The following is a 12,636-nucleotide window of genomic DNA, read 5'->3' on the forward strand; positions in this document are numbered from 1 at the left end:
AGTGCCTCACACAGTATCAGCATATACTAATTACATAATTACAGTTCTGGGTATTTTATTGCTGGTTACACATTTATCTGAATTGAGGTTTCCTCTTGCTTAACAGGAGATGTGGTGATATCATCTCAGCCTTAACAGCAAGTATATATTGTAAGCTCAATTTGTCTTAAATGGTATTAAATTATTAGTTTTAAAAATGCATAATGTTGTGTTTGAAATCTTTGCTTATATATCTTTGGCTGTTGCTTTATTTGCATTAACCTAATAAGTTATGGCATTGGCACATGATCAGTAAAGCATATTATGAAGGGGGAGTTGTACACCTTTTTGCTATGCAACTGAAAGTTTTATCCCAGCTGTTACAAAAGATAAAGTTGGAACAGCTCTCTTCACTTAGACCTAAGTAATAGTGTGAGTGCTGTGTTAGTTTTATGCCTTCTTTCCTTTAAAATCTATCTTGTATTGCCCAGGTTTTATTATTATATGGTGCATATTCTTTTTTTAATTTTAACCAGCTCCCTATATGCTGGCTAGCATTTCTGTAAGGCATTGGTTCTGACCCAATTTCATTATAATCAACCAGGTGGATGAAGTTGCTATTATCCTATCACAGACAAAAACTGTTATTTCAGTTCATCTTCTATTGAATTTTGAATGCTGTATTTTGCAGTGGAGCCTGAAGTCCTCCAGGAATGCCATAGTGCACCAAACTGGAATCTTAACGGCCAGAATATACTGCATCTCTTTGTATTCCAGTTCAGCTTAATATGCTTATCTTACTAAGAAGACAGTAAAAACAAAAGCCATTCATTGGAGTGTTTTTCTTCTGCTTTCTCCAAGTAAAGAGCGGCAAGTTCTTAATTTAATGATCTTCAAGCTTTATCAGATTATCACAGTGAGAAATCCACGAGTATCTAAGGCAGCAGAGACACAGCTTAAAATGTTTAAAATAACATGATCCGTGGAATTGACTGATTAGTGTTAGATACCTAACATTATCTTTGGACACCTAATTCATGAAATTGCTGTCTGTTAATTTATACTTCTCATAACTAAAACCAGTTTCACATAAAGCACAGTTTCTTATTTCTTTGTTTCTCCTGGAAAGATAATGTAAATACTTAGAAGGAGAATTTGATAAATCCCCTTCTGCTTCTAAGGAAGAAATCTTTTTGTTTGTTTCTTTGTTTATGATTGTGTATAATTCATGCCGCCTTGAAGTCTTTAAGTTGTGTTTGAGCTCTGATCTTCTTTTCCTTTGATCATTTTCCTAGGACTCGGATTTTTGGATCCTATTGTATGGTTTAAGAATGACCATGGTGACAGTGGGAATAGAATTGATTGTAGTCACTACGGTCTTCAAACCTGAGAAACAGTACTGAGGGCGTGAGCTTGGAAAGGATCAGTTGCAGCCAGAATATATTGTAGAGGTCAGAAGTTCTATTAGATACTAAACTTCTTTACCCTTTCATTAATTTACGAAATTATTACAACTCAAGGCTGGAACTCAAATTGTACAAGATGATCTGGCTGTCTTTCATTAAGTATGTTCAGAAGTGAATGTTTGATAGGTGAACTCCATTACTCCGCAATGTGTTGGGATAAGTAAGATTGCTCCAGAACTTTGAATATGTCAAAAGGCACTACAAGTAAACTACCATAATTGGTCGTTTTTATGATGAATGAGTTTAGCAATTCATCTGTAGGAGAATTAGAATGTTGAATGAGGTTACAAATTCATTTTGGTGGTAGATTTAGCTGTGCTGCATCTAAGCTTTTAATGGGAGGAATATTTGAAACATGCGAAAGTAACAAAATCATTTCTGGGTAAAGAAAAAGTGTAAAGCTTACAGGTAGACTGAGTATATTCTTTACCCAGTGGGATTTGTTTGCAGGTCACGTGTCTTGCCACCTTACATAGCAATAGCAAAAGAATGTTAAAGAATTACTAGGCAGTTGCAGTATTGCAGAGTAATGTACCACAGATGTTACATTTACATTCTTTCACTGAGCTGTTTTAGAATTGAGGTGTTTTCGTTCCAGTTTTGTAGCTTCCGTTATTGTGGAAAGCCCGGTGCAATGAATGGGTTGATCTGAAGTATTTTTATGCTTCAGCTTCGGTGGATGTTGTGTGAAGTAGTGGAGGCAGTATGCTGCTGCTAGAGACAAAGTCCTTTCCCATTTCCAGCAAATTGTTCCACAGAGCTGCCAGTTTTCTGAAAAAGGCTTATTATCTGTCATTGCTGTCTCAGCCAGCATATCATAATGAGTTTTGGATTATTCCTGTCAAGTCTTGGTGAAAGTTCCTTCTTCAAAGAAACAAGCAGCATCACAATATCTTTCCTCCTATATGCTAGTACTTTTTACTCCTATCAACTCTACAAGGTATATGGTATATAAAAGGGGGTGCAAAATAGTATTGGATTGGTATTAAAATGTTGATTTCAATGTATGTAAAATACTGATTCTTCACATCCATGTTCATCATGAGGGAAGGTAAAAAGGTTCCTGTCATGACTGCCTCCTGCACAGAAAAAAAGTGAATTTAACACCTTTTAGGACAAGTTGATGAGAATAAGTAAAAATAAGTTGATTACAATGAGACCATAGTCTTGAAGTAACTGAAATTTGAAACTATGTAGCTATATCTTATGGTTTAAACATTTTTTAAAGTCTCATCTGAATAACAGGTGACACATTTTGGAGTTTTTTGTTTATTGGGTTTTCTTTCATTCCTCCCTACACTTCAAAAAACTCTATAAATAATTATTTTCACATTCTTCATTGTAGTTGGTGATTATGCAACAGGGTGATTTGAGTTCATTTGGTTTACAGAGGGCTTTCAAAAAGGTCTCTTGCAAAGTTACAGAGAAACAACACACCTGAACATGTAAGTATCTTTTTTTTGAGAAGCAAATCTCTAACATGGAGGAGAGAGGACTGAGATTAGTATGGATGGCCTCTAAAATCACAAGTAATCCAGGGAAAACTGTGTAATTCACTGGCTTTTAAGCAGGCACATCAACAATCGCATGAGAATAAGTATGTTTTCACATAGCAGATTTTGAAATTCATTGGCAATTTTTTGACTACCAAAACTAGCTTTACACTAGATTCAGTACAAGAAATGCATGTTATAAAAATTAATTATAAAATAGTATCCTGTTTAGTAAAATCCCTGACCTAAATGCTGCTGCAGCTAGGAAAGTATCCTAGAGTATCCTGGATCCTTGGAATATCCCTGTTTTTATCAGACACTGCCGAAGCTGGGTTTGTTCAGGTGTCTGTCCTGATCCAGCTCAGAATGGCTATTCTTTGTACTGTTTGCCAGTATGACGTTCCAACATTGTATGCTATTGTGTTTTGTCAGTGTTTTGTGATAATTAAATACATCCCTTGTAGTGAAGAAGTGACCACAAACAGTTCCCACATTGAAGCTGAACAACATTCACTGTTGACCGTCATGATCTTTAGTGATCATCAAGTTTCTTAAAATGGGTTACCATACTCGGATACCTACATGTAACCAAGTTCCACTGATTGAAGAGTATTTTCTAGGACTTCAGAAATACTTAAATGAAAGTACATGTACAGTTTTCCTCCTAAAACATTCTGGTAAAACAATGGTGAGTCTTGATAACTAATTACAATTATTCTTAAAAATATATCACTAAGAAGAAGTAGTGAAGAAAACTGTTTATTCTGGTACTATGCCTATAAATACTGGAAGATGTTTTAATTTCTCTGTTATTAGGTAGAGAAAATGAGAAAATTCTTATCATGTCTGTCAAGTAAAGCAGTTGTCTTCTGGCATGCCTTGGTTGTCTGTTATGGGAATATGTATGCAAAGTTGTAGTCAGTCTACTGAGATGATTTCTATAATTGAATGCAAGCTTGTCATTGCTGCCTTCTTCCTTAACCAGCTAAGGGAAGTCAAACATCAAACTGAGAAGTACTGGAAATTTAAAACCAGGACACACTTCTTACTACAAACAGTCCCTAATAATTCTGTGCTTATTCCTGCACCTTTTTTAGATCAGTTCTTGGATGCTTCACTATTTTTGTTTACATGATCCAGTGTTGCTGCCAAATAGTTTTGTCAAAATTACAATCTGCTTATGAATGAAATTTATTTTTTCTTTCTTACCCTTTTCCCCACCTGACCACTTTTATTGCTTCACCTGGGATGTCTGCACAGTGCTTGGAGGAAATATTTTTGAGTATGACTGGAGAAATGCTAGTTACAGTGCCCTTTACATTTCAGAATGTCCATTATCTGTTGCATGGAACATTCAGGTTTTAGCTTTTCAATGTTGCATTTTCTGTCATTCCAGTTTATTATGGGGGGAAGGGGGGGGGGGGGTGACTTCTGATTTCTAATTATTATTCTTGGTTTGCAACTGCTGTTTGTAGTTACGCATAAAACAAAACTTTGGAGCAAAAGACATGTTTGCCTCAACCCAGAATACTGAACCACAGCACTGAGAATTCACGGTAACTGAATTCCACAGGCTGCACTTGCACAGGTGCAATAACTACCTAAGTAAAATGACTTTAAAAATTACTTAAAATAACTTGGCTATAAAAAAGCAAAACTTGCTACTGTTAATATAATCAAATTTTTAAAAATAACAGTAAATTGGAAACAAATTTGCTGCAGCCCATCACTGTAACTTGGAGTCAAATTGCAAATCCACAATCTTACAATATCTGTTTTAAAATGAAGTGAGAATTGCCCACCTGTCCACAATATGAGGATATTTGCACATATTCACAAGATGAGAAATTTACTGCGTTCCTTTAGTAGCTGGTGGATTTAGATTAATTTAGCTAGTGCAGAAAACTGAAGAGGTAAGATGCATGAAGCTATAGAAATACCTTCTTGTCTATTGCCGTGGGTGTGATGTGAATGAATGTTAAGAGAGCATGTCTCAAAAGAGAGACTAAACAAGTTGTTTGGGGGGGGAAAAAAACCCTGAAGGTTTTTAAACACATAGCAGCCACCTTCAGCATAGAATTCCCTAAAGCACAAATGGCTGAAGGCTGTCAGAATAAGCAAAGGAACACGACTCAGCAGGCATCCCTGCAAAGCTAGACAGCTGTCTACATTTGCTCCCCTTCTGAAACAGGACCTGAGCTAGACAGATCCACCATAACCACCTTTTGTTCTTACATGACTGTAAACAGAGACCAGTTGAATGACTGCCATCTCAGGTGTAAACACCTGAAGTTCAGTCATCAATACCACTCTTCATGTCTGAGAGATAATTAATGTCTGTTGAATTAAATATCATCTGAGTGATGATTAAACTGTTGGATTTATATCTCTATATCTGAAATTCCTTGCTTTGCACAGCTTAGGGTTGAATTACATATTTTTGTTTTGTTGTATTATCTCAAGTTTCTTCAGGTTTTTATCCTGCTTGCTTAAGAAATGATGGCTGAAGCATATTCCGCTGTTACTAAGAATGGCTAAGAAATTGGTTTTTGTTTTTTTATTTCCTGCAGACTAGTAGTTTAGTTTGGTGTCAAAGTCCTGCCTATGTCTGAAAATTCCAAATGCTTTCTGAATGAGGCATAGATGCTACCAGTCAGTGCAACAGAGGCGTGGAAGAAGTTGGGTGTAGTCAGTTCTCTTGATGTGCCCTCAAAAATAGCATCTTCACATCAGTGCCTGTCTTCAGATTTCAGGCTGATTAAGAGCACAGGCGAGAGAAATTGCAGGCCCAATGTTTGAAATCAAGCCTTTATTTTCCTGAAGAGAGCCAGAAGACCAAAAGGAAGATAATATAGGAATTTCATTTCAGAAAGGGCAGATGATTTACTTTACAACAAGAAATTATTTGAAAGAAGGAGCCAAGATAATTTTTAGATCCACCCGTGCCTGTTTTCTATACACTGGAAAGCAGGTTATGAGGAAAAGTGGGAAACAAATACAATTACCACTTCTTTTGCTGATTTTTGCATGTTAGAACAGGGTAGAAAATAATCAGCACCTGGCTCCACCACCCACCAATCACAGAATGCACCTTAGGAAATTGTCTCAATACCAGCGTTTCACTTCTTGCCTCCTTTTCCCACACTACATGATGGCTTATCTTCAAAGCATTCCCATTTCACTATCTTCAGACAATTCTGTTTTGCAGGTGGAAAGCAGCTTTTTGTTTTTCCTCAGCTTTGATCATTACCATATGGTCTTTCATACGTGCTCAGGGTCTCTTTCCAGGATCGCAATTTATTTTCCTCTCACTGGACCATTTTTCTGACCAGTTTTCTATACAAAAAACTACTCAAAGTGATGTGGTTCTTGGAAGTATTTTGGGTTCCAGACAGAAACAATTGTGTCCTGCCAGGGGCATAGATCAGTGGCCTGGCCTGGGGATGAATGTTATCAGGTAGGAGGACTTATCTCAGAGGAATGTTAACCTAAGATGCAAATACCCCTAACAGAAAACAAATGGTGTCACAGAAACAAAAATCCAGTTCTTACTGGCGCCTCCTGGGCCTTTTATTCTTTTCCATGGGCATTGCCTTAAAGAGTCACAGTCAGTTTTTGAGTGATGTGGTTGTGTGTGCTCTATTCTGCTGCTGTGTTTTCTGGAGTTTGGAATTTCTTTTTTGGCCAGTAGGCTCAGCATCCCACATTGGTGCACTTAAATGACCTTCACCATCTCCTGAGGGCATAAAATGGCAGTGTAGCCAACTGTCTCATCTGTGATTAGAATTGCTGGTTGTGTCTAGGTTCTTGATTCTTTTTATCTGTAGCATATCACTAATCTAGTAGCAGGCTAAATCAAAAAAGTTTTTGTTTTAGGCGTCATTTTGATTTTTTTTTTCTTACCTATTACAGCCCTGCTGTTTGAGTTGTCAGCAATGTAAAAACTTAGCTCTGAGTCTTGCCAGCTTGGAAATCATTGTGTAAAAAATTAGGTAATATTGAGAAATGTTGATTTGTTGAAATCATTGTGATTTGGGGAAAAATTCTGGCTGAAGTAACATTAGTTTTGAAATATTTTGCAGCCTGGGAATGATGAATCAAAACTACTGAACTTGCATGAGAGTAGCCAGTATCTGGGAAGGTGCAGTTAAGGCTGTGGCACATGCTACTGCTACAACCCAGGTGAATTCCCTAACTGTTAGGCTAAGGAATTGCTCTTTTTTGCTGACCCAACTAATACCCAGTTATTTACAGAAATAGGACTGTTCTAGAGAAGTGACTGAAGCAAGGACAATAGATACTGATGGGATATTCACTCATCTTGTGTAGGAATGACCCAGGTCTGATTTGAAGCCAGAACTTCAGTTGAGGATCTTAATGTCTCCTAGGAAGCTGCTGTGACTGTTAATTGCTGTAGTTTATTTCTGTTGTACTATTTTTCTGTTTTTCTTTGCAAGAAACTTCAAAAGCTCCAGGTTTTATTTCCAGGCAAGGTCCTCAGGGATAATATTTCCCCACCCACTTGTAATTTATTTAGAGTATCTTCTTTGCCAGATCACAGACAGAATATGCTACATCACAATTCTCTGCCAAAATCTTGGCTTAGAAAGAAAAAGAAATCCAATTTCTAATGCCATCTTACTGAAGTGAATTTGCAGATTTGGGCTTTCAGAGCATCAATAGCAATCAGTAAAACTTGCTTCAATTTTAAAGAAGTCCCTGGGCAATAATAACCTGAATCTGAGAATACTTAGTCATGTGTCATGGGGTGCATTTGTTTCTCTTGAAGCCAGATTTTGTCTTTGTTATGTGCAAGCGTTTCTGCCTGGCATCCTGGTTCAGAGACTAAAACAGTCTAGCATATCAGGTGGAACAATCCTCTTGCAGTATATATAAGGCTGTTTTCACAACCTTCACCTGCAGTGATGCTGATAAAAAGATTTGCAATCTTACATTCATCCAAATAAGCTCTCCTGCTGTTTCCCTGAGACCTGAGTAGCCTGAGCAAGTTTCAAGGTTTGTTTGTGCTTAATTTAGCAGCTATTAGTCCAACTTCTTGTAGTCTCAAAAGCATTACTGTGTGTACACTCTGCAGTTATTGAGCCCTTCATTATTAGCATTACAGGTGAAAGGTATAAGGACTGGTTTTTAACTCTCTTTGTTTCTTGAAACTTTGTGTGAATATACGATTCTTCATAAGCATTTTGATTCTACTTCTTGAAAACCAAGAGAAGTCCACCTTACCTTAATTCCAAAGCAAAATTTCTCCTTAAAGTAGTTGTAGCTTTATTTGTCAATAACTTCATTACTATTAAAAAAAATCTCTCCTCTGAAGACAAGGTGAGAGAGCCAGGGCTGCACAGTCTAGAGAAGAGAAGATTTTGGGAATACCTTAGAACAGCCTTTCAATACCTAAAGGGAGCCTGCAGAAAAGCTGGTGAGCGACTTTTCACATGGGTATGTATGATTGGACAAAGGAGAATGACCTCAAACAGACAAAGAGTAGGCTTAGAAGAAGAAATTTGGAAGAAATTCTTTACTCTGAGGGTTGCCCAGAGAGGTTGTGGCTCCTCCATTCCTGGAGGTCTTAAATGCCAGACTGGATGGGACTTCGAGCAGCCTGGTCTAGTGAAAGGTGTACTGGTAGAGTTGAAACTAGATGATCTTCAATGTTCCTTCCAACCCAAACCACTCTATGGTTAGAAAACTTTACAGTTATTTGGATTTTATTAAAACATTCCCAACCCTGATTGAGGTGACTGGCTTTGTTGAAAGAAAGAAAGAATAAACCATTTTGCAAGCAGTACTACAGATTTCCCCCCAAAATGAACCCATATGGATTGCTAACTCAAATACTCTTTGTTAACAGATAGCTAAATGAGAACCTTCTCCCCAGTCAGATAAAGATTTACTTCATAAAAGCTTCTGCAACTTCTTTTGGAAATATTCCCATCTTTGGAGTATGCTCTATGCCACCTGTTTATGTATTTATGAAACGCTGCTCCCTGCGGGACAAGTCTGGGTTGTATGCTTATTTTGATAAAGGACTACTTTAATCTTCAGACACTAAGTAATTACCTCCTCAATGAAGTTATGTCCAGAAGTAAAATATATTATACCTTTTCTCTCTCATTTCAATTTCACCATATTAACTGCTCATTGTATTTTATACATGTAGGCAGTACTCTGCTATTTCAAAGCTTTTAACAGAATTATAAATGAAGGAGATATCCGGGACTCCACTGAAGACCATTTAACAACTCAGGACAAAGTATTCTGACTGTATTTGTGGCATGTGTGCAAGAGGTGAAGAGTCACCAGTCACAAACTGGTGTTATAAAACAGTGATCATCCGAGCAACAGTGGAGCCTCCTTTGAGTGAGTGTTTATGTTGGTACCTTGCAGATGTACCAACATCTGGTACCTTTATGTTTATGTTGGTACTTTGCAGATGCTAATCCAGTGATAGGAAGTGATGTTTGCCATCCAGCTAAATAAAGATTGAAATTCTGCTTAATCAAATAAGCTTATGTTCAAATGTTTCCCTAAGGGTGTCCAACTGGTTTGATGTCTGCATAGTCTTAGCCAGCTCTTGGTATTCTCTCTCCATCCCATCCCCTTTTATCCACAGCTGAGCTGTAATTCCAAGTAGATGCTACTAACTCAATAATAACTAAGGATACATAAGTTATTGTTCCTTTCTGGGATCTCCACAATCCTGCTCAGTGAATGGACATCATATTAGCTCCAGCAAGGTGGTTCAGAGTAGTTTCCCAAGACTGATCCTTTCTTGAATAACTGTTCTGGTTAGTCAGTATGTTCAACAGAAAATTCGTAATATATTGCAAAGCATTTTTAGTTCTGGAATTTCTTATGTTCAAGGGAAAATAGGATTTCATGTTGCTGTGTGTGTGGCAGCATCATCAAGGTGCTGATGAATACATAGAATGAGTTTGGTTAGTAGAAGTGACTGTTCTTCCTCCAAAAAATGTCTCACTTATCATAAATCTCATTGTAGAGCTAAAGATTGACTTTATACATCTGGAAGCAATTAAAGAAGTGGCCTATACTCTCCAAGTGTCAAGACAAAAGATAGGAGGTGGTGAATGACGTCTTAGAAAACTGAGCAGGGACCTTACTGCACATTGTCCAGTCCTTTACATTGCTTTCAGAATGGTGCCAGAAAATACTAATGATAAGTACATTGCCGAGATGTTTTTTATGCCATCTGGCATAGAAGGCTATGACTCTGACCTCGCATCTTCAAAATCATTCTCCAAAGACCAAATCTGGATGTATTGCCAACATGCCTACGTACTGAATTTAGAATGGAAACATAGATGAAGTGATTATTACAAACCTGCATCCACAGAAGCTAGAACTTACTCTTCTAGCTGATCAATTGGTGAAATAGAGTGTAGGAGATTACAAGAGAATTAAGAGTGCCTGCATTACGAAAAACCAAAACTTATCTCCTCCGCAAACTCCACATTCTCAGAATGTTCAGGCAAAGGACATATGGAGCAGTTCACTATGCTTAAAGTTTCTTAGGGCATCAAACATTTTCCACCTCATCACACTCACAGAGGTTTAACAACTCTTTGGTGAACTTAAATAATAAGAAACACAAGTCTTGAGGGACCTGGAATCAATCACAGCCAACCATGGATATATATTCTGCTGTTGTCTACAAAAATATCTGCTGTAAATGCAGATTCAATATAAAGGAAAATTAAAAAGAAACCAGACAAAAAAACCACACCAACCACCATGGAGGATAATATGTGAGAGTAAATTTGGAAAAATTAAACATGCCACTAGTGTCCCAACCATGGCATTAGCAATAACGCATAATTTTTTAAGAGAAACTGCCTAGTGGATCTAGAAGTAAGCACCACCTAATCCCCTGTATAAAGGCAGAAAACAGACAGGACTTGTTAACTCCATTATGAAAACAGGATAGGAACCTCTGTGACTACAAATGTGACAATCAAGGTCCTCTTTGGACCTCTTTAAACAGAAGCAGGCAAGGGGGGGTGTTTTCAATATCATGAAAATACTAGTAAATTCTGTCTCAATATCCCATCACTTTCTGTGGCCATTTTCTGATGCTTCAAAAGAAAGTAACCCTGTCTACCTTCATTCCCCAAAAGCCAAATTATACACTGAAGGCAAATGTAAATCTGGCCCCTGCAGGTAAACAGCTGGCAGCATTAAAGTATTTAAAACATGGTGCAAAAAAGATATATGGAAATGCAGTCTCCTTTCAAGGCTCTGCTACAGATATGAGAAGTTAACCACTCAAAGATACAAATCGCAAGTTTTAACTTTGAACAACAGGATCACTTATATCCTGTCATCAAGTCCCACTTACACACTTGTGAGTTGCTAGCATAAAATATTTTATTCCTTGTGGTCATTATTTCAAATGCTAATCCAGAATGGCTTATCTTCAAAACTCTAGTCTTATTTACAGACTAGTTTTATTTATAACCAGTTTATACAACTTTCCACTTAGGTGTTTTAACCAATATTACCTCTCTAGTAAGGGCTTTCTGAATCAAAATACCTAATCAGATTCCTTTCTAGGATTTGATTACAAACTAAGCACATCAAACTCTTTCTTTAATCTCTTCTCAGGCCAATGGCTTGTCATTTGCCAAATCCTTTTGGTAGCCATTGCTTTAATTTCTTTTATCCATAAATCATGCCCAGTGCAAAGTCAAAACATAACTTGGAATGGGAATTGTAATTGTTTTTTGTCATTGAGCTGATGAAACGTGTTTCTGCCACAAAGTGCAGTTAACCCTAACTAGCATTTGATTAAGTATGAAAGATCACAGCCTAAGAATTTTCTCAGAAGTAGAAGATGTCATAAATTTGGCAGTGACTTACAAATCAGATTCTGAAGTGGGTAGTCTGGAATACCAATCTAGTCAATCTATTAAATGGAGACATTGAAAATTTTCAGCAAGAAAACGGGAAAAATAAACTGCTGCTCTGATTTTTATTGTTGTTTTCTTTTTACTTCTTAAGGAAGTAATTTGTAACTCATTAACAAGTTGCAGTCAAACATGGAATTGATTGAGTAGTTTTGAACTGCCTTCTGATGGCACTGAAGTACTTTGGGTTTAGTAGTTTTATTTCAATGTGTGAGACATGTCCAGAGGCCAGAACAAATAAATACATAAAAACAGATAGCCATTTAGAGTATTGAAAGTACTGAGAGTAGATCTCCATTTTCACTTTCTTTGTTGAGTTGGTATTTTTTTTCCAATAAAATTCTATCATCAGTTGGCCTGAAAGTGTTGTCACTTCTCTCTACAAACTTTGTCTTATAAACTTCAAAACAACAAGTAGAGTCAACTGAATATAGTCAATAAGTAACAAATGGGAGTTGTTTTCCTACTAAAACAGTGCCAGTGGTGATGATTGGTCTACTAGTATTTACTTTTCATTTGCAACACAGTTTGCCAATCTGATGATTATTTGTGTGTAGTCACAAATAAGATGGATGAAGGAGAAAGGGAAGTTATTCATCAGGAGTGCAAACTGCAATGTGACAGGAGTCAATGTATATCAGGATTGCAACTGTTGAAACAAATGCTGATTTGCTAAGCCCAAATTGTTTAGGAAAGGCAAAGTGTTAAGATATTCCTTTGATAGCTTTACTGTTCTGATCCTTATTTAGGGGCTGA

Source organism: Motacilla alba, chromosome Z (genome assembly GCF_015832195.1).
Source record: "Motacilla alba alba isolate MOTALB_02 chromosome Z, Motacilla_alba_V1.0_pri, whole genome shotgun sequence".
Taxonomy (NCBI): domain Eukaryota; kingdom Metazoa; phylum Chordata; class Aves; order Passeriformes; family Motacillidae; genus Motacilla; species Motacilla alba.